General features: G+C 42.4%; 1 pseudogene; it reads left to right on the top strand.

The window, feature by feature from the left end:
* Positions 1-21146, top strand: part of LOC101423673 (frizzled-6 pseudogene) — a 35545-nt pseudogene extending 14399 nt beyond the window's left edge.
* The last annotated feature ends 630 nt before the right edge of the window (positions 21147-21776 follow it).

Below are 21776 nucleotides of genomic sequence, written 5' to 3'. Positions count from 1 at the left end.
AGTCATCTGAAGATGCCATTTTTAGAAACTCAGCAAATGGTTCCTTTTATTAAATTCATTTTGCCCTAAATATTTAGTTTTAAATGGCCTTACTTTAAAGGATTTAACTGTCAAGTTACCAACCGGAGAAATGACATGATTGCACACAAATTTGAAATATTAATTGCAAGAGGCAGAGGCCAATGTTCTACAAAATATACTTACAGTTAGAAAAGTAAAAGAGCTAATGCTTATAACTGTCAAATGAAGAGGCAAATCTAGTCACGTCTCTTCAACTATTTGTCCACACAGCTTGCCAAAATATTTTTATATCATTAATCGTGTTGTATGCTACTGTACATAATGCTACATGACATAATACCTAGATGCTGAGATAGGAAAATAAATGTGATTTTCACATTTGCCCAATACGAATTGTGGTCATATAATTAGTTTAGAATCTACTAGACCAGAGAAGCCACGTAGGTCTTGGGCTCTGGGTTAAAAGTGGCACACTGCCTGTGACGTTTATCTCTTCTCTCCTCCAAACACCAAATGGCCGTCAATAAATAAAATAGACAATGTGTGTGTGAGAGAGAAGGCAACATTAGATGAGGAATTTCCATGAATTTTTGAGAAGAGGGAAAGCAACCAACATAGCGGTGAATTCTTCAGCAGAGTGGAGGAAGTTATAACCCGGGGAGGCCACAGTGAGACATGTCTTAGTTTGCCCGGGCTGCTAGGACAAGCACCACCTACTGGGTTGGCTTAAACAGCAAGCAGTTGCTGCCTCATGGTTTTGAAGGCTGGAAGTCTAAACTGAAGGTGCTGGCAAGGCCATTCTTTCTTCCCCAAGTCTTGAGTCCCCCCTGTGGCTTCCTCTGACTTCTGGCTTCCCTTACTAAGGCCTCGGGTAATAGACTAGGACCCTCTCTGATTCGATGTGGCCATCCTACACTAGTGACAGCACCCTCAAAGGTCCTCCTTATAAACGGGTTCACCGCCCTCAGAAACAAAGGTTACGATGAATGCGGTCACCCCTCGGGCTGAAGTGTGGCTTGCTGGCCTGGCGGGGGAGCAGCCGCGGCAGGCCAAGCTGCTGCCCCCATAATAGGGTGGCTGGTCGGACTCACCGCCACCCCTGAAGGGAGCTCGGCATAAGGGCGCAGAGTGCCCTCGGGTCTCCCCTTCTCGGCAGCCATGCTTCCGCGGCCGCCCCTCCTCCCGGATGGCGCCACACGATGCCTGTGGGGCAGCACCCTTCTTCTTCTTTCTACCTGCGCAGGCGCAGGGTGGAAAATTCCAGTCTGCCCTTTTCCCCTCCCCCGACAGCAGCAACAGCCAGGCGTGGGCGGAAAAATCCAGTCTGCCCTTTTCCCTCCCCCGACAGCAGCAACAGCCAGGCGTGGGCGGAAAAATCCAGTCTGCCCTTTTCCCTCCCCCCCCCCCCCCCCCCCCCCCGCCACAGCAGCAACAGCCAGGCGTGGGCGGGAAACTCCAGTCTGCCCTCCACCCCAGCAACAGCAGCCACCAATCCCTAAACCCTGCCCCTTCCCCCAGCAACAGCAACAGCCAATCCCTAACCACCACCCCTCCCCCGTCCAGTACCGCCCACTGACCTTTCGCCGGCAACCAATCAGAACAGGGCGTGGCTTCGACCAATCAGCCTTCCCCAGCCCCTATAAAACTGTTGCCTCTCCCTCAATAAAGTGGACTTGCGTGTTTACCTTGTCTCCGCGGTAGTTCTTCTGCCGTGCGCCCTCCAGTCCTGAGAGCCCCCGACCAGGGCCTGGCCTCCCTTGTCCCCAGTTCGTCGCCTGCTTCTCCGGGCGACCCCTTCGTCGCCGGCTTCGCCGGGCGACCCCGTCAGCCAAACCGCGCAACCCCTGTGAGACCGACCCCTCGTCCCAAGCGTGACCGATCCCTCGTCCCAAGCGGGACTGACCCCTCGTCCTGAGCTGGACCGACCCCTCGTCCGCAGCCAGACCCCACCTCTACCGACCGAGCAAGCCGCTGCAGATGAAGAACCTGCCTTCTGTGGGGCACGTGATTCAATCCCCTGCAGGGAGCAGCTAGGGTAAGGGAGCCAACTGATTCTACAGAAATTCTGAGAGGCCCCCAATGCGTGGGAGGGTGGAGGCAGGCCTGGAAGTTGGGAAATGGACTAGAAATGTGTGTATTGGACAAACGGACCTTCATGTCCCTGCCCTTCGCCTGTAGGACAAAGTCTGTTGGATGTCTCTCAGTCCCCTGCCTCTCGCTCCAGCCCCTCTCCCATAATCAGTTGTAGGAGTGAATGTGTTTTCTCCCTTCACCATAATGACGAACATTTGGAAACCACCAGGCCTGTTTTTTGCAGAGTAATTGACTTACAGAATCCTTATAATCCTCCTATATTTAAATTTCCTGTATTTTATGGACATAAAACTAATAGCTCTTTTCTTTCAGTGCATGGTTTTGTGACTCTATCAGAGTCACCTTTACATGTCTGTCCTCTGGTAGAATTTTGCATCATCAGCCTTGAACTTTCTCTGATATATCTCCATAAAGCAACACACTTCCTTTTTGATGAATGGGTCTTGAATCCTGTGACAGTTTGAATTTTGTGAATCTCAGTAAATATTCTGTTCTTGAGCTAAACCATTCCTATAGGCATGGGGCCCTTGGATTGGATTGTGTCAGTGAGTCACAGTGAGTCAGTGTGTCAGTGAGGCGTGACCCTGGTTGGGCCTCCACCCTCTTGCTGGGGCCTTATACAAACTGAGAACTGAAAGCCAAAACACACAAAGAGAGCTGCCACCATCTTTACCCTGTCGTGTGAAAGAGAAGACTCCAGGTTTGTCTATAGCTGCAGAAAGACAAAGAAGCTCTGAGAGGCTCAAGGACACGAGGCCCAGGGAGATGCCTGATGGCCCACAGCTGAGCTCCAGAAGAAAGTAGAGAGACCAGCAGACCCGCCATCTTGCCTCACCACATGGCAGGAGGCCAGGATCTGCCAGCACTGACCTTTGGTAAGAAGGAATTTCTGATGATGCCTTGGTTTGGACATTTCACAGTCCAGAATTGTAAGCTTAACCACTAATAAATTTCCTGCTGTAAAAGCCAACCCAATTCTGGTAATTGTGCATCAGCAGATTTAGCAGACTAAAACGAACTCCAAAGAACATTTAACCACTTTCATTTTTTTTATTACCTGAATTTACTGTCCTTGTTAAAATATCTTTGTTCAGTTAATACCTCACTCATAAATAACGTTTATTGTTCAAGACTTGGATTTAATGGACAAATAATTCAGGCCTCGAATGCACAATTCTTATTGGTGGTAGCATTTCTTTATGCTTTGTGGAAAATAATACTTGGTAAAACAGATCTTCCAACATTCATAACTGCTCTTTTGGCATTGGTCTCCACTCTTGGGTTGTCCCAAGAAACCAAAAGATTAATCTACCTGGAGAGAGGACAGACTTTCCCCAAATAAACACGCATGCATTCAGGGATAGAGCTGTAACCAGGCATGATGGTTTTTGTTTTATGCTACAGGCTTATTAGATGAATATCCTCACATGACATTAGCACAATTCACAGAGGTACTCTGAAAACAACAATTTGGTTAAAATGCATGAGTCCTCTGAATAATACACAACATTTTCGGGGAGAGGGAAGTGGCAATTTTATTTTCATTTCAAAATCCCTGTGTACAAAGCATCTTTTCAATTACTGATGTGCAGGGTAGACCTATAGATTCTGAATAGAGAATTTTCACACTCCAGTGTCTTCTGTGCAATTGGACTCCTTTTCAGGACTATTAAGGCTATTTTGGAATGGTGCTTTTATCTTCACCAAATTCCTGTAACTGATGAGACCCCTAAATCATCCAAATGGAGAAACTTCAATTTTGCTCCCATAAAGGTTTATCTGGCTGAAAGGACTTAGAAAACTAATCTATTAGTTTTTTCTACCCAAAAGCAAAGTGTGTTAAGTACTGGAAAATGTGAACCCTGTGAGCAGCTCTAACTTTCCGTCTTACTTGGTTCCTTTCTAAGATGAAAAGTCCCCCTGCTATTGTGGAGCGTGGAGCGTGCAGACGTGGTCTGAGCTTTCGCTCAGCTGGAGAGCCGCAGCTTTCATTTCTGTAAAACGGAGATATTAACATATGCCTTATTTGGTTATTCTGACACTCAAGCAGGATAATGTATGTAAATTGTCTAACAGCGACCTTACATGGCAGGTACTTAGTGATTCCTGGTAACAAATCGCATGAAGGCAAGGACATCTAGCTCGGAGCCTGCTCTCTATGTAACATTGCTTCTCAGTGTTACCCTCATGGACAGATTCGCACAAAATGAGGAATCAGGAGAGGTGGATGCCCCTGTTTCTCCCGGCCTAGCTTCACCAACCAGCTTGCATTCCCCACTCCCTCTCAGGCTGTGTGTTTAACTGGACTAGCCAGTGCAGGGAGGGCAGGTGACCTCAGGCTACAATGTTTGGTTCAAGAGCCCTCCAGAAACCCCGTGCTAATCCAGTGAAACAGAGATACAGACTTTCATTGGACCTTTGGGAAAGGTAATCATTCATTCATTTTATAATTATTTGGGGGAGTATACTTTTTAAAATACATTTTTTATTTTTTTAAAAGCTACTTAGATTACACAAAATGTTACACACCCAAAAAAATGGGATTCCCATATGCTCCACTGCCTCCACCTCCCGCTTTTCCTACATTAACAACTTCTCTCATTAGTGTGGTGCATTCATTGCAATTGATGAACACGTTTTGGGGCATTGCCACTAAGCATGGATTACAGTTTACATTGTAGTTCACATTTTCTCCCACTCAATTTTGTAGGCTATGCCAAGATATATAATGGCCTGTATCTGTCATTGCAATGTCATTCAGAACAACTCCAAGTCCCAAAAATGCCCCCATATTACACTTATTTTTCCTTCTTCCTGCCTTTAGCACCTCCAGTGGCCACTGTCTCCACATCAATGATATAATTTCTTCCATTGCTAGAATACCAATAAGTCTATAGTAGAATACCAGTAAGTCCACTCTAGTCCATATTTTATTCCCTAATCCTGAGGATTTGAGAATATACTGTGTATCAGCCAATGTAAGAGAAAACAGAAAGTCATGGATATCATAAATTCGATCATCAGGATCCTGCAGTGCCTGAAGACAATAAACTCCTGTAGTTTGTAGTATCAGAAATCAGTAATCACTTTGCTAATTTATAAATTTATTTTGAGTTAGGTTTTCTATCCCTTTGAACTGAATGTTACTTGACAAATATACAGCCCTGGATTACTTTTCTCATTTGCCCTCCCCATCCAAATACTAAGTCCCATAAATTTATCAGCTGTATGCATTTTAGAGTTTTCCCATTTTCACTACTGTTATCCCATTTCAAATCCTCACATGAACTGCTTAAATAGTTCTTATGCCAAATATTTACTTCTTTCAATCCATTCAACATATCCTTATTGCATGAATCTTGCTAAAATACATCTTTGCACAGATTCACACATAAAAATAGCAGGCATCTTAAGTGGTCCCCAAGACATATCAACCAAAATCCCATCCCAGCTTTTTGCACCAGTCCCCAAAAACCTTTGAATCTGGTGCTGAGGTAAGATAGCCTGTCCTTCTAACTCCCCAGATGAGTACTTTACTGCACCCAAAGTGGTCTTCTCATTGCTTCTGGAATGTGATTTGCCTGCACCAGTTCCCAGGGAGATGGTGGGTTGGGGCTGAGTGGTGGGGCACTGATGTTTAGTGTTTGCCAATGTCTGTGTTGTGAGTAGTCTCACTATATTAGTTTCCTAGATGCTAAAACAAATACTATGAATAGGTTGGCTTTACTAGTGGAAATTTATTGCTCAGGAGTTTGAGGCCAGGAGAAGCACAAAATCAAGGCTTCATCCAGGAGATGCTTTCTCCCCAAAGACTGTGGCATTCTGTGCCTGGCTGCAGATCTTTGCCATAGGACAATGTGCAGGGACATGTTTTCTCCTTTCTCTTCCGGATCCTGTTGGCTTCCAGCTTCTGACTTTCTCTCTGTGTGTCTGAATTTCATTCTGCTGGTAAAGGACCTCTAATAATCTGGATTAAAGCCCAGCCTGACTCAGCTGGCTATGCCTTAATGGAGGACAGTCTTGAGGAGATCTTTTTTTATAATGAGTCCACCCGCCGGAAGAGGAACACAGGGTTGGGACTGAGCATGCCTTTTATGGGGTACATGATTCAACCCCAACACACACCATGGCTAATTTCAAGCTACCAAAAGGGTTTCACTAAATGAAAAGCTGCAAGTGTGGTGGAGTGGCTTGTGCACCGCAGTGTGGACATGTTCTTGATCTTGGGCTGCGTTCTGGTGGGTGGGGACTCATTGTAAGTAAGAGCTCTTCAGCTGCTACTTCAGGTCGGTGTGGCCCGCTGAGTCAGATGGGCTTTAGTCGGGACTGTGGGGTCCCTTCCAGGCAGAGTGAAGTAGCTGCCGAGAGAAGCCAGGGGAGGCCACCATGTGCATTGCCCCGTGACAGAAACGCTCAGGACCGAGGTGACCAGCAGCAGCCCTGGAACGCCACAGTCTTGGGGAAGAAAGCACCGCCTTGCTGGGGCCTCGAATTTGAACTTCCCCTAGGTGCCTGCTGGGAGTCAATAAATTCCCACTCTTTAAGCCAATCCCCTGGATGGTATTTGTTTTATCTGGCAGGAAACTAAAACAGGAAGAGATGTACAGTAGCACACCACTATGTAGTGCTTCCACCATACAAATACAATAGCTGCAAATTCCCTCAAGAATATAGCTAAAAGTAAGAAGCAAAACAATGAGGTGATGGATTTTGAGTATTTATCACCATGGTTTTTTTTTCTTTAATATTTTTGGTCCTTTCAAGTAATGCATTCATTTTTTTTAAAGATTTATTTTACTTATTTATCCCCTCCCCCTTGCTGCTTGCTTGCTGTCTGCTCTCTGTGTCCACTTGTTGCATGTTCTTGTTTGTCTGCTTGTCTCCCTTTGTTGCATCATCTTGCTGCGCCAGCTCTCCGTGGGCACGGGCCTTCAGCTCTCTGTGGGCGCAGGCCAGTTTACCTTGACAAGGAGGCCCTGGGAACTGAACCCAGGGCCTCCCATTATGGTAGACAGGAGCCCAGTTGGCTGAGCCAAATCCGCTTCCCTCACCACGGTTTTTAATTTGTTATTTAGGTTTATATAACTAATTTTAAATGATGGCTGCTTTGAACAATTGCTTTGCAAAGTTCCTGAGACTTTAACAACAGGCTCCGGCACACCACTGGTCCAATCTCTGATGACTCTAGGTGTTCACAGGTGCCCCAGAACCCTGCCCCTCCTCTCAGCGTATCAGACTCTGGATTCTGCAGGGGCCCGACCGCTGCCATGCAGCCTTCCCCTCATCTGGACAAACCCCAAGCCGGCCCGGAGGCCTCCTGCCCGTAGGCTCAGGTACCCAGCATTCCCCAAAGGAGGGGCTGGGGGCAGGACCTGGCTTTCCTGTAATTGCATCAGTGCCCCAGGCAGAGCTACTCGCCAGAGGGGCTGGACGCAGGCAAGGGGTCTGAGGGGATTTGATCACGTTGCCCAGGGGGCTGAGACCAGGAATGCGGCTCCCAAAGCACCCCATTCCCCCCAATCTTCCCTGCCAGGAAGTGGCTGGTTGCTGGAAGGGATGCTCAGGTTCTGAAGAGCTCTGAGAGGGAGTCTTATCATATGATCTTTTCTAAAAATATTCTGGAAGAAAATAAAATAGCAACCACATTTAGATGTACTCGACTTTCCTTACCTATGCATTAAAGGGATGTAAACGAGAGACAGACAAATAATGAAAGCTGCCAACTGGCTCGCCTCCCTTCTCCCTCTCATCCTTTTAGCCGGTCTCCAAATCCTGTCCCTTGAGCCATCCCAGTCCACACCCATGGACCCCACACTCTCCATCACCCCATGACTCACTGTGTTCCCTCTTCAGCCCCTGTCAATGCACCCTCCACATTGCTAGGAGCTCAACTCCTAAAGTGTTTTTTTAGGTGATAAAACCCCCAAACTTTAATTCTTAGCATTTCATCCATCCTCCCTCCCAACCCCAGCACCACAGGCCAGTCCTTGTGGAGAACTTGCCGTCCCTTGAAAAACAGCCGAATGGCCCGAATGAGCCAGGAGTGCAGACCACACTCCCAGAACCACAGACTACCAGAAAGCATCCACAGCCCTCCACTCGGAATTCTGACAGCAGCATTAACTAACATTTTCTCCCTTTTTTATTAGAGACCTTGTAGGTTTACAGAAAATCAAGCATAAAATGCAGAGTTCCCCTCTGCCTCCCTAGTTTTACCATCTTGCAATAGTGTGGAATGTTTGTTACAACTGCTGAAAGAGCATTTTTGTAATTGTACTATTAATTACAGTCCATGGTTTATGTTAGGGTTCACTGTTTGTGCTGTACAATCCTATGTTGTTATTTTTAAAATTTTTATTTTAGTAATATACGTACAACTTAAATTTCCACTTTTAACTACATCCAAACATATAATTCAGTGCTGTTGATGACCATATTTTCTCCCTTTATAGGTATCACGTTAAATATCACCAGTGCTAATTTCAAAGAGAGAGTTCAAGTTACAATGTGGCATTATGGTCCAGTCAAACAAAGTTAAATTTACAGAAATAATTAAAAAGAAAATTTAAAACCACAGCTGATGGTATCTCTATTAAAAAACATTGCAAGTAATTGGCTGGTGTTTTAAAGAGAAATGAGAGGAAATCCACGGATTGCAAATGATGAATCATTCTGGAGGAAGTTCCACTGACGAGCTGGTTCACATGAGCCCGCTGTGCCTGGAGCCTCCCACTGTGCTTACATTGTAAGTGTGGTCATCCATGCCTTTTAGTTTTTAAGTCCCTGCATGTGAGACATCATGCCTCACTCGTGCTTGAATCCCTCCACCCTGCCTATGCCAAGAACAGTCATCCAAGTTGGTGCATAAGATGCATGGTAGAAGAAAAAGGCTGGGGAGGCCATCTCCCCTCACCCTCTCTGGAGACTCTAAGGTGACTCAGACCCAGGAGTCCATGGCTGATATCTGTTACCAAGCACTGAAGACCATAAAATGATGAAAGGACTGCAATGAAATTCCAAACCTAAAGAAATAAAATGTGGCACAGATAAATGTGAAGCCTGGAATAACTAACACACACACTATAAGTGAATGGCAGTATGGGTGTTGTCATTGCAATCGCCCATTTATTTAGCTGGAACCTGTGCTCTCACCTTTCCTTACACTTTCATGGGAAATTTGATATAACATTGAGTATAAAAGCCATTGAGGCATCCAGTCATTGAACAAGTTTTTATTACCACTCTGCGTGTGTCCCAGTGCTAGGTATGGAAAAATATAAAACTGATGAAGATAATCCCCCCACCTCAATCTTCTCAATCTTGTGACTGAGAGCTCTGTAAAAATCAGCTACATAACTATGTAATCAGAGCAGTCAGAGGAGTAGACCCAAGGATTTAAGGAATCAAAGTTGAGCCATGAAAGATGGGGTTGGGAGGAGCCAGGGAACACCACACAGAGGACTGATGTTTGGTGTGAGTAGAAATTCTCCAGGAGGATGTATAGGGAAAGGATTTGGGACATTCCAGGGTAAGGGAACAAAATTAGGTAAAGAGAAATATATTCTAATCTATTCCTGTGGGTGAGACCCTTTCAAACTGGAGTACATATGAGAAGGGTGAGTCAAGCTGAGTCTCTGCCCTCTTGCTGGGTCTGATATAAATGGAGACACACAGGAAAAGAGAGCTCTGCCATATTTGGTCATAGTCACATGCGGGAAAATGGAGGACAAGAATGATCACAGGAAGTTTAATTGTGGCATCTCTGTAAAAAGAAAGTTGTCTCTTCTCTGGAGAATCAATCTGCAATTAATGACACAACTTGCAATCTTTTCATGTTGAGATGGATGTGAGTTCACAGATGATATTGTCCTATACAGCTACTTCATGTTCAAATTATGTTCACCAAGAATTAACCATTACATAGGGAAGCACACAGTCTCCTCTTGACAAATGAATACTGTCATTTACAAAGGGAACCTGTTAAAAATGAAGTTGTCTTAGTGAAATCCATCCTCATTACTGAAATAAATGCCTCAAAATTCAGGTTTTATTCATATGCTTCAGTAGGTTTATCATTAGAGAAATAATGACAAACTATTATGATATTTTTATTACTAGGATCTGAAATCAATGATAAAATTTTTTAATGATTGTGCTTTTTATGCTCTGCTGGTTTGAATCCATTGTGGACCCCAGAAAATCCTGTTCTTAAAGCAAACCCATTCCTGTGCCTATAAATACAAATGTAGGTGAGATCTTTTGATTAGATTCAGTTAAGGGACCTTCCTTTGATTAGATCACTTCCGTAGGGCATGGTCCAGGGTGGGTCATAATCCTTTTACTGGAGTCCTCTATAAAGGAGAGAAACATGCAGAGATACCAACAGAGAAAAAGGCACCAAGACGGAGAACAGAACCCAGGACCTGGAAAGGAACCCAGGAGAGAGAAAAGCCATAGGCAGGACAGTCCAAAGCAAAAGTAGCAACAAGATCCAGAGGAGAGAGGAGAGACAGTGGACCAGAATTGTCCCCTGCAGACTGATCACCCACAGCCAAGCTTAAGGAGAAGGTGAGCCTGGAGGAGAAGACAGAGGCCATGGCAGAGCCACATTGGGCCTCGCCACATGACAGGAGTCCATGATGGGCAGGAGCCAGACTTTGGTGAGACAGCATCTCTGATGATGCCTTGATTTGGACATTTTCACAGCCTCAGATCTGTAAAGTTTTAACCCAATAAATTCCCATTGTAAAAGTCAACCCATTTCTGGTATGTAGCATTAGCAGCCTTTATTTTTTTTTTAAGGTTTTTTTTTTTTAAAGATACATAGATCATACAAAATGCTACATTAAAAAATATGAGGTTCCCATATACCCCACTCCCACTCCCCCCTCACACAATCTTCCCACATCAACAACCTCTTTCATCATTGTAGCAGATTCATTGCATTTGATGAATACATTTTGGAGCACTGCTACACTGCATGGATTAGAGTTTACATTGTAGTCGACACTCTCTCCTAGCCCATTCAGTGGTTATGGCAGGCAATATAATGTGCGCATCTGTCCTGCAATATCATTTTAGACAACTCCACATCCCCAAAATGCCCCCACATCACACCTCTTCTTCCCTCTCCTTGCCCACAGCAACTCCCAAGGCCACTATCTCCACATCGGTGATATAATTTCTTCCATTGCTAGAGTCACAATAATTCTATAGTGGAATACCAGTAAGTCCACTCTAATCCCTATTTTATTCCCCCATCCTGAGGTCCCTGGGATGGCAATATCCACTCCACCTCTAAATAGAGAGTGGGCTTAGATCCTCCATGGCCATTGGCAGCCTTTAAACTAAAACATATGCTTTAAAAGAGGGCAAGCTTTGAAATTTCAAATCCCCATGACCTTATTATAATTTTAGGGATCTTTCCAAGACAAAATGCTATAGTATAAATAAGGATAAGTATCATATATAAAGTGAAACCAGAGCCCAGAAGAGAGAAGTTCTAGAACATTTCACATGTTCTAAAGACCTTAAACAGAAAATTTTAAATTTGAGAATCATCAAACATTCAAAGATACTTCTGATGCAAAGATTTGTTCCTTTTTGTAAAATCATCTAGAACTGAGGCAGAAGGTAGATAATCTTAAAAATGGTTTCTATCATACTAGAGACTCATTAAATATGTCTCTTTGGTCTATTTATTGAATTACCAACTAAAGCACAAAATTAGGATTAGTGACATGATATATCTTAATTTCTCACACTTATGAACTGAAACTGGAAAGCAAATAAGAAATAACCTAATTCTTTCTGCCAATATTATTTTATTTAATATGTAGTATTTATAGCCTACTATTTCCTATATTCCCCTACCAAGGCTGACTACCCACTCTCTTTCCCAAATAAACAAACACACACTGACACATTTGCTACTTTTCCATCAACTGACTACCCTCAAAATAACATTGAGTTTAACTTCCTAACTTGTATTGAGTGTTAGTAGATTTTAAAATCTATTAAAGCAGAAAGTACCAGATTCAGCAAGTTTAATAAATATGTAAAGTTGATAAGGGATATTTCAGACTAAGCCATTCAGTATTAACCCAAACTGTATTTCAAGTCCCTACTCAAGATCTCTAGAGAGATCTCTCTATTGGTTCTTCACTAAAGCAAGTAATAGTTTGCTATGGAAAAAATGATATGGGGACCTCAAGTACAAGCCAAGAGGCAGCAGTAGACAAGAATCACTGCCAATCCATGGCTGAAAAGAGATTCCTAACAGTGTTTCCTATCTCTTCACTTGATTGTGGTCTAAAAAAAACAAATGGTTTTGGAAAAATCTGTGTCCATGGTCTCTGTGTTCAGACTAAGTCAAGTAATGGAACTACAAGTTATATTATTCTGAAAGCCACTAATGAATTAACTCAAGAGGCAGATAAAATTAAATATTCAATATTATTTTCTGATTTATATCCCCTTAAGATTTCATTTGTAATATTGCAAGTTCAAAGAATAGTTACAGAAGTAAAGACATACACCATCAATTAGAAGCAAATATTATGTTATTCTGAAGTGCCATCATCTAAAAAATTACTGGTAGCAACAGTTGTATGATATTATACCATGTTTTCCTTTTGATTTGAAAGGATCTATTAAAGAGATAAAGTGTTTATGTATAATTCCATAATTACTAATTTTAAACTACTTAAAATATCAAATGTTTTATGCCTCAATTATTTTTCAAATTATTACATTGAAAGTATATGTTAATTGAAACATCAGGATTGTTTTTTACCTCCACTTTAAAACCAGTTTCCCGGTTTTATGACCACATATTATATCTCAGCAGCCATGTTAGAAAAACATTGTACAGCAATAGCTCCACCACTGAAGCACCAAGAATTACTTACTAAAACATAATGTCATAATTGCACCTGCCAGATATGTGAAAACCTTGGAGACATGTATTTAAAGAAAACAGTTTTACATTCTAGAATGCAAACTGGGGGAAAGGTGTCCTTTTTGCAGAGAAATGAGCAAAAAATTTTATCACGTAACTGTTAGAAATGTCCAGTCATGTAGGTTAGTTGTTCTAAATGTTATGAATATTCAATATAAATCAGCTGTAACAACTGATATTAAACATGGCCCAAGAGCAGCACGTAGGCATATGGAAGCCTATTACAAAAGTGAAAACAGCAGCACTTTATGAACAATCTTTAAGTGACTATAACATTATCACCTACTCAAAAGAACTTGGCATATTGTTATCATAGCCATAAAAACTTCCTGCTCTTCAAGGTCAATTATATCTTTGTTTTCAGAAATAACGTTATAGGTAAACAATCTATTATTTCCCAAGAAATGTCTACTATTCTGGACATTTTATAGACATAAAATCAAATATTTGGACTTTTATGTCTGGTTTCTTTCACTGAGAATGTTTGCAAGATTCATCCGTGTTTAGCATGCATTTCTTTTTATGGCTGAACCATATTCCATAGTATAGATATACCAGGTTTTATTTATCCATCCATTATTTGATGGTCATTTATGTTGTTTCCACTTTTTAGTTATTATGAATAATTATGTATCTGACGAGGGAGCCTCAAAATATATGAGGCAAACATTGGAAAAACTAAAGGGAGAAATAGATGTATCTACAGTTATACTGGGGGATTTTAGTACACCATATCACCATTAGAAAGAACATCTCAACAGAGGGTCAGTAAAGAAACAGAGACCTTGAATAACAAATTAGAGGATCTAGACCTAATAAACATATATAGAACATTACACCCAATACAGCAGGATATACATTCTTCTCAAGTACACATGGATCTTCTCCAGGATCAACCACATGTTAGTCCACAAAACAACTCTCAACAAATTCAGTAAAATTGAAATTATACAAAGTAATTTCTTTTACCTCAACGGAATGAAGCTGGAATTCAGTAAGGGGCAGAGGAACAGGTTAGGCACAAAGATACGGAAGTTAAAAAACACACTCTTAGACAATCAGTGAGTCAAGGAGGAAAATGCAAAATAAATAACTATCTTGAAATGAATGAAAATGACAACAAAACATATCAAAACCTATGGGATGCAGCAAAAGCAGTAGTGAGGGGAAATTTATAGCCATACATGCCTATATTAAAAAAGAAGAGCTAAAATCAAACTAACCACATACCTGGAGGAATTAGAAAAAATAATAACAAACTTATCCCAAAGAAAGTTGAAAGAAGGAAATTAGAAAGATTAGAGCAGAGCGAAATGAAATTGAAAATAAGAAAGCACTAGACAAAATTAACAAAACCAAAAACTGGTTCTTTGAGAAGACTAATAAAATTGACAAACCATTAGCTTGACTAACAAAGAAAAAAAGAGAAAGATGCCAATATATAAAATAAGAAATGAGGAAGGAGATGTCACCACTGATCCTACAGAAATAGAGTATCATAAGAGGATACTATGATAAATTGTATGCCAACAAGATGGAAAACTTAGACGAAATGGACACATTTCTAGAAACACACAAGCACCTAGCATTGATGAAAGTAGAATTTGATGAAATCAACAGACCCATCACAAGTAATGAGATTGAATTAGTCATGAAAAATATGCCAACTAAGAAGAGCCCAGGACCAGATGGCTTCACAGTTGAATTCTACCAATCATTCTGGAAAGATCTAATACCAATCCAGGTTAAAATCTTCAAAAAATAGAATTAGAGGGAAATTGCCTAACTCATTCTACAATGCCAACATCCTAATACCAAAGCTACATAAAGACATTCCAATAAAAGAAAACCACTGAACAATCTCTCTAATGAACCTGGTTGCTAAAATCCTCAATGAAATACTTGCTAATAGAATTCAACACATCAAATGAATTATACCATGACCAAGTGGGTGTCATCCCTGGTATGCAAGGATGGTTCAACATAAAATCAATCAAGGTAGCATTCCACATGAACAGATCTAAAGAAAAAAAACACATTATCATCTCTATAGATATAGAAAAAGCATTTGACAAAATATAATACTGCACACTTTCTTCATAAAACACTTCAAAAGAAATGAATAGAAAGATACTCCCTCAACATGATAAAGGGTATATATGAAAAACCTTCAGCTAATACCTTGTTCAATAGCAAAATGATACTGGCTTCCCTTCTAAGACCTGAAACAAGACAAGGATGTCCACTGTCACCACTGTTATTTTACATTGTGTTAGAAGTACTTACTTGAGCACTTAGGTAAGAAAAGCATATAAAAGGCATCCAAATTAGAAAGGAAGAAATAAAAATTTCACTATTTGCAGATGATATGATCCTATACATAGAAAGCTCTGAAAAATCTACTATAAAGCTTCTAGAGCTGATAAACAAGTTCAGTAAATTGGTAGGATATAAGATCAATGTGCAAAAATCAACAGCAGTTCTGCACACTAAGAATGCGCAATCTGAGGAGGAAATCAGGAAAAAATTTGCATTTCCAATAGCAATTCAAAGAATAAAATACCTAGGAAAAAACTAAAGATGTAAAGGACTTGTACACAGAAAACTGCACAACTTTGTTAAAGGAAATTTAAAAAAAGACCTAAATAAATGGAAGAATATTCTGTGTTCATGGATTGGAATACTAAACATCATTAAGATGTCTGTCCTACCCAAATTGATTACAAATTTAACACAAATCCAATAAAATATACAACAGTATTTTTTACTGAATTGGAAAAACTAACTATAAAATTGATTTGGAAGGGCAAGAGGCCCTGAATACCCAAAGACATATTGAGAAAGGAAAATGAAATTGGAGGAATCACATCACCTGACATTAAAACATATTACAAAGCTACAGTGGTCAAAACTGCATGATATTGGCAAAAAGATAGACATACTGCCCAACTGAACAGAATTGAGACCTCTGATGTAGATCCTCACATATACAGTCAACAGACATTCAACAAGGCCTCTTCAATAAATCATGTTTGGAGAATTGGATATCCATACCCAAAAGGATAAGAGAGGCTCACCATCTCATGCTTTATACAAATTTAACTCAAGATAGATCAAAGATCCAAGTGTAAGAGCCAAGACCATACATTAACTCAAAATGGATCAAAGATCTAAATGTAAGAGCCAAGACCACAAAGCTCCTAAAAAACAATGTAGGAAAGCATCTATGAGCTCTTATAGTAGGAAATTGTTTCATAAACTTTATATCCAAAGTGTAAGCAATGGAACAAAAAAATAGATAAATGGGACCTCATTAAAATTTAAAGCTTTTGAACTTCAAAGGGGTTTATTAATAAAGTGAAAAGGCAGTCTACACAATGGGAGAAGATATTTGGTAACCATCTACCCAATAAGGGCCTAATAGCCAACATATATAAAGAAATCCTACATCCTGAAAATATAAACACAAACAGCCGATTTTAAAAATGGGCAAGAGATTCGAATAGACACTTCTCCAAAGAAGAAATAGAAATGGCACATGAAAAGATGCTTAAAATCACTAGCGATTAGGGAAGAGCAAATCAAAACTACAATGAGATATCTTCTTACACCCATTAGACAGGTAGCTATTAAAAAAACAGAGGACTACAAGTGTTGGAGAGGAGGTGGAGGAATGGGAACCCTTATCCACTGCTGCTGGGAATGGATAATCGTGCAGTCATTGTGGAGGACACTTTGGTGGTTCCTCAGGAAGCTAACTATAGAATTCCCATATAATCCAGCAATCCCTCTTCTGGGTATATACCCAGAGGAATTGAAAGCAGGGACACAAACAGACATATGTACACCAATGTTCATAGCAGCATTATTCACTATGGCCAAAAGATGGAAGCAACCTGTGTCCATCAATAGATGAATGAATAAGTTAACTGTGGTATATATATACAGAGGAATATTACTCAGCTGTAAGAAGTAATGCAGTATTAACACATGGAATAACATGGATGAATCTTGAAGACCTTATTTTGAGTGAAGCAATCCAGGCACTGAAGGACAAATATTATGTGACCTCACAGATATGACTTAAGGAAAACTGAGCAGACTCACAGAGCTAGAATCTGAAAGACAGGTTAACAGGAGACAGAAAGGGAGTAGAGGGTGGTGAGCTGTGTGATGGCTATATGGGCAAAGTCTATGATGAGGTGGAAGGGTGTAGTTGGGCGGTGGCTGGCCATGAGAGTTGTGTAGTGATGTGATTGGGTTCAGCAGTGCTGGTCTGTGAGGGAAAGTAGGGCGGGGGGGGGTTGGGTTGGACTATTCATGAAACTGGGGGGAGGGTTGGAGGAAGAAGCACGTGAACTCTGAGGATTTGCAGGTTTGTGTTAAAACTACAATGGTAGGAATGTTTATTTGGCAAATATGGCAGGGTAGGCTTACTGGTGTAGGGCATCAGGTGTAGGGAGATATGAGGGATAGGTGCACCTGGACAGGCTTCTATGGAATATGTAAGTGTTCATCTCACCATAGTGTGTTCTTTCAGTGGTTGGAGACCCACACAATAAACAAGAAAATATTAAACTTGCATCTTGGGAAGTCCTACTACGTTCTCAATTAGAGGGGCAAGTATCTCAAGAACATAAGCAGTGCCTTATAAAAGAAAACAGACTGATATGTCAAGCCCTCAATATTATTGTAAGTAACCATGAATCTTATTCTTCAAGAATTGAAATTTAGTGATTACCATAGGTTCCAAGGGGAGGGGGAGAGGAGAATAGAATAGATGGAACATAGGGCATTGTTAGGGCATTGGAATTGTTCTTCATGATCTTGCAATTTTAAATTTCTTCAAAGCCTATAAACATGTACAGTGTGAAATCTGAACTGTAATGTACACCGCTGACCATGGTTAGTATTGTAACAAATGTATCATCTGCATGTAAAATGTTATTAATAGGGGAAAGTGGAAAATGGGGAGGGTGTTGGCTATATGGGAATCCCCTATATTTTCTATGTGACTTTTCTGTAATGTAAAGCTTCTTTGAAGATAAAATGAAAGAAATAAGACACTAGGGGAATACATGGAAAAAATTGTTACTGTAGATGTAAGACAACAGATTTTAAAGTGATGAAAGACACAATGCCTAAAAAACTTTAATTTTATTTCAAATTTTTAAATTTTTAATTTTATTTGTTTTTTAAACAACTATTATTATTTCAGTTTCTTATTAATTCTATTTGGTTAATTTGTTGGCTTGTTTTTAGAGGAGTTTTGGATCACAGAAGGGACACAACTGTGGCAGGGGAGGATCACTGATGCAGGGTATCAGTAATGGGGGATGAGTGGGGAGGGGTGCACCTGGAGCATGCCTCTAAGGCATATGGATATGTTCTAGTGTTCTTGGGGTGTTGTCTCCAATCTTGGAGATCTGCAAAATAACTGAAAGTATATTGAATTCCTGTCCTGGTAGTCCTGCTACATCCTCTAATAGGATGGCAAGAGCCCCCCCAATAAAAGGACAGTGACTAGTGAAGGAAGACAGACCATTACACCAGGCCCTTGATATTGATGACTGTACTTATGAACCTTTTCTTGTGAAATAGAAGCTCAGCCTAGTATTATATATCGCCTAAGAATTACCCCTTGAAAGCTTCCTTGTTGCTCCAATGTGGCCTCTCTCTAAGCCAAACTCAACATATAAATGAACTATCTTTCCCCCATGGTGAGACATGACTCCTGGGAGAGCCTCCCTGGCACTGAGAGATTATTACCAAGCACCAACTCGCAATGCATCTGGAAGAAGACCTTGACCAAAAGGGAGAAATGTTAAATACAAATGAGTTTATAAGGCTAAGAGAGTTCAAACTGAATCGGGAGGTCCTTCCAGAGTAACCTCAGGACATTATGCACGTATCGGCAGGATCTCACTGACTGCCACAGTAAACAGTGCCCCAAACAGTGGGAGTCCTGATGGTTCTAGAGACATCTAGACCCTATAAATAGGGCAGAAAATCTCAGGATTTCCACACCCTGTCAGTGGGCCTTACTTGGAATGTATGCTCCCCAGTGAGTTAGACTCATTTATAATTTCCTTTAAATGGTTCTTCTGTCCCTTTTATTTGAACCTATAATTAGCATTATACTTGTTAAATATGTGTCCCAGAGACTTAAATCTGTGGTCTATTAATGTGCCAGTTGAGCCCTAAACTTCAGCAGAGTTGCAACACCTACTCTCCAGTTCATTGGACTAACCTAGGAAAAGTAACAAGGAGACGATAATAGACAATACCCATCCCAAGGAACAGAGAGTATCTGCAACTGCTAGCAAGATAGTTCCACCCATCCACCCCATGGGATCTAAGCCCCCCTCAATTAGAAACAGAGTGGCATCACCATCCCAAAATCCTCAACATTGGGGATTGAACAGTGGACTAAAGTAGACTTACTATTATCTATTATAGACTTATTATTATTCTAGCAATGAAGGAATTTTTAGCATCAGTATAAAGGCAGTAGCCACCAGAGGTTCTGAGGGGAAGGAGAGGGAAGAATAGGTGTAATATTACAGCTTTTTTGGACACAGGAATTGTCCTGTATGGCATTGCAATGATGGATACAGGTCATACTTTTTGTCATAATCAATAAAATTATGCAAGAAAAGCATAAACTATAGTCCACGGTTAGTAGCAATGCTTCAATATGTGTTCATCAATTGTAACAAAAGTACCACACTAATGAAAGATGTTGTTAATGTGGGAAAGTGTGAGGGGGAAGGGGGTGTGGCATATGGGAATCTTATTTATTTTTTATGTAACATTTATGTAATCTAAGATTCTTTTAAAAAATTAATTAAAAAATCACAAAAAATACAACTTACGAAGTTTTTGATCTATTACAAAATTCCGAATAATTATGGTTCCAAGATAAAAGTAATAAATTTCTACCAGATCAACAAAAATCAGGAACAGGACCAATGATAACATAATAAAAATACAATACTTAAAGAACAATGATCAAGATTAGAAATATTCCAAATTTTAAGTGAAAATGTTCTAAAATAGAAATGGAATTCCTTTTTCACGGATGGTAAAATTGCAAAGTCTTTAGGATATAGCTCCAGATATTCTGGATGGCCATCTGCTCTGCTTCTGAATTGTGTTTTATATTAGAAAAAATATATCAGAAATATTGACATCTTAATATAGAACAGATGCAGAAACTTCCATTCTGAAGTATTGTGAAGTTATTGTCTAATGCAGTACAAGGAAAGTCTGCTAGGCACTTCCCTTTTAGACATGATCCCTAAAAGTGCAGCATGCAAAGGAGGAATAAATGAAGACTTTCACGTGCTATTCCCCTGCTAATAAATTTACTCAAGGTTCATTAGAACTTGAGCTACCTCAAATACTCATCAACAAAAGTAAGCATTCTTCTCCTGGACAAAAAGGGATAACGTTGTATATACTTTAGAGTATATGGCAGTTTGAGATTATTTTATGACTCCCAAACAAGGAAAGATGATGTGTGTAATCACATCTGCTCCTCTGGGTGTGATACCCTTTGATGGCACTCCCTTCAGTGGAGAGCCCTTGAGTCAATTACCGGTTAAGGTTAATCTCCGACTCCTGATTGGTGGCTGTCAGTGGGCGTGGCGCAGTTGTGTCCCATCCCCTGCTGGATCTGCTATAAAGGGACCCTCCCTTAACAGACCCCAGCGCAGAGCTCTGTGGATTTGGATCCCGCAGCGGGACAGAAGGAGAAGGCTCAGGTCTGAGGCCCGGGGGGACACCAGCCCCTGCCTGGCTGCTCACGGCTGAAGACCCGAGAAAGAACAACTCCGGAGACCGACGCAGGAGGCCCGGGAGGAACCCAGGCCTCTGCCAGGAGGGCGGCCTGCGGGGCCCTTCCAGCAGGCGCCGGGAGAGGCTGGGCCCCGGAGCCCGGGCGGGGAGGCGGGAGCACGCACAGGGCAGCCAGCCTCAGGCCTTCCCCGCGGGCAGCGGCGCTGGGAGCAAGCGCCTCTCGTGGTGCCCCGAGGTGGTCTTTCCACGGCTTGTAACTGTGAGCTTTTAGGCCAGTAAAACCCCTGCAGAAAGCCAGCGCATTCTGGCACTTCGCATCAGCACATCTTTGGCAAACTAATAAAACTACTGCAGAGCGGATAAGCGGGAAAGCCCTGCGAGCAGCCCTGCCAGGGCTGCCCGGAAGTTCAGAGCCTTCTCAGAACCAGCCCGCGCTTCGCTCCAGCACCCCCGGAGAAAAGGAGTGCGCCCCGTGTGCGCCGCCGGAGGCCCCCGCGCAGGGCTCCACTCGCAGCCGCCTGCGCCCCGACGCCGGGCTGCGGCTGCGGGCGGGCGGGGGCGGCCCCGCGAGGCTGCGGCTGCGGCTGCGGGCGGGCGGCCCCGCGAGGCTGCGGCTCCGGGCGGGCGGGGGCGGCCCCGCGAGGCTGCGGCTCCGGGCGGGCGGGGGCGGGCGGGGGCGGGCGGGGGCGGCCCCGCGAGGCTGCGGCTGCGGGCGGGCGGGGGGCGGCCCCGCGAGGCTGCGGCTCCGGGCGGGCGGGGGCGGCCCCGCGAGGCTGCGGCTCCGGGCGGGCGGGGGCGGGCGGGGGCGGCCCCGCGAGGCTGCGGCTCCGGGCGGGCGGGGGCGGGCGGGGGCGGGCGGGGGCGGCCCTGCGAGGCTCCGCGGGCCCTGCTGGCCTGGCCC

The sequence above is a fragment of the Dasypus novemcinctus genome, chromosome 8 (assembly GCF_030445035.2).
Source record: "Dasypus novemcinctus isolate mDasNov1 chromosome 8, mDasNov1.1.hap2, whole genome shotgun sequence".
NCBI classification, from domain to species: domain Eukaryota; kingdom Metazoa; phylum Chordata; class Mammalia; order Cingulata; family Dasypodidae; genus Dasypus; species Dasypus novemcinctus.
This window is presented reverse-complemented; position numbering and strand designations above follow the sequence as displayed.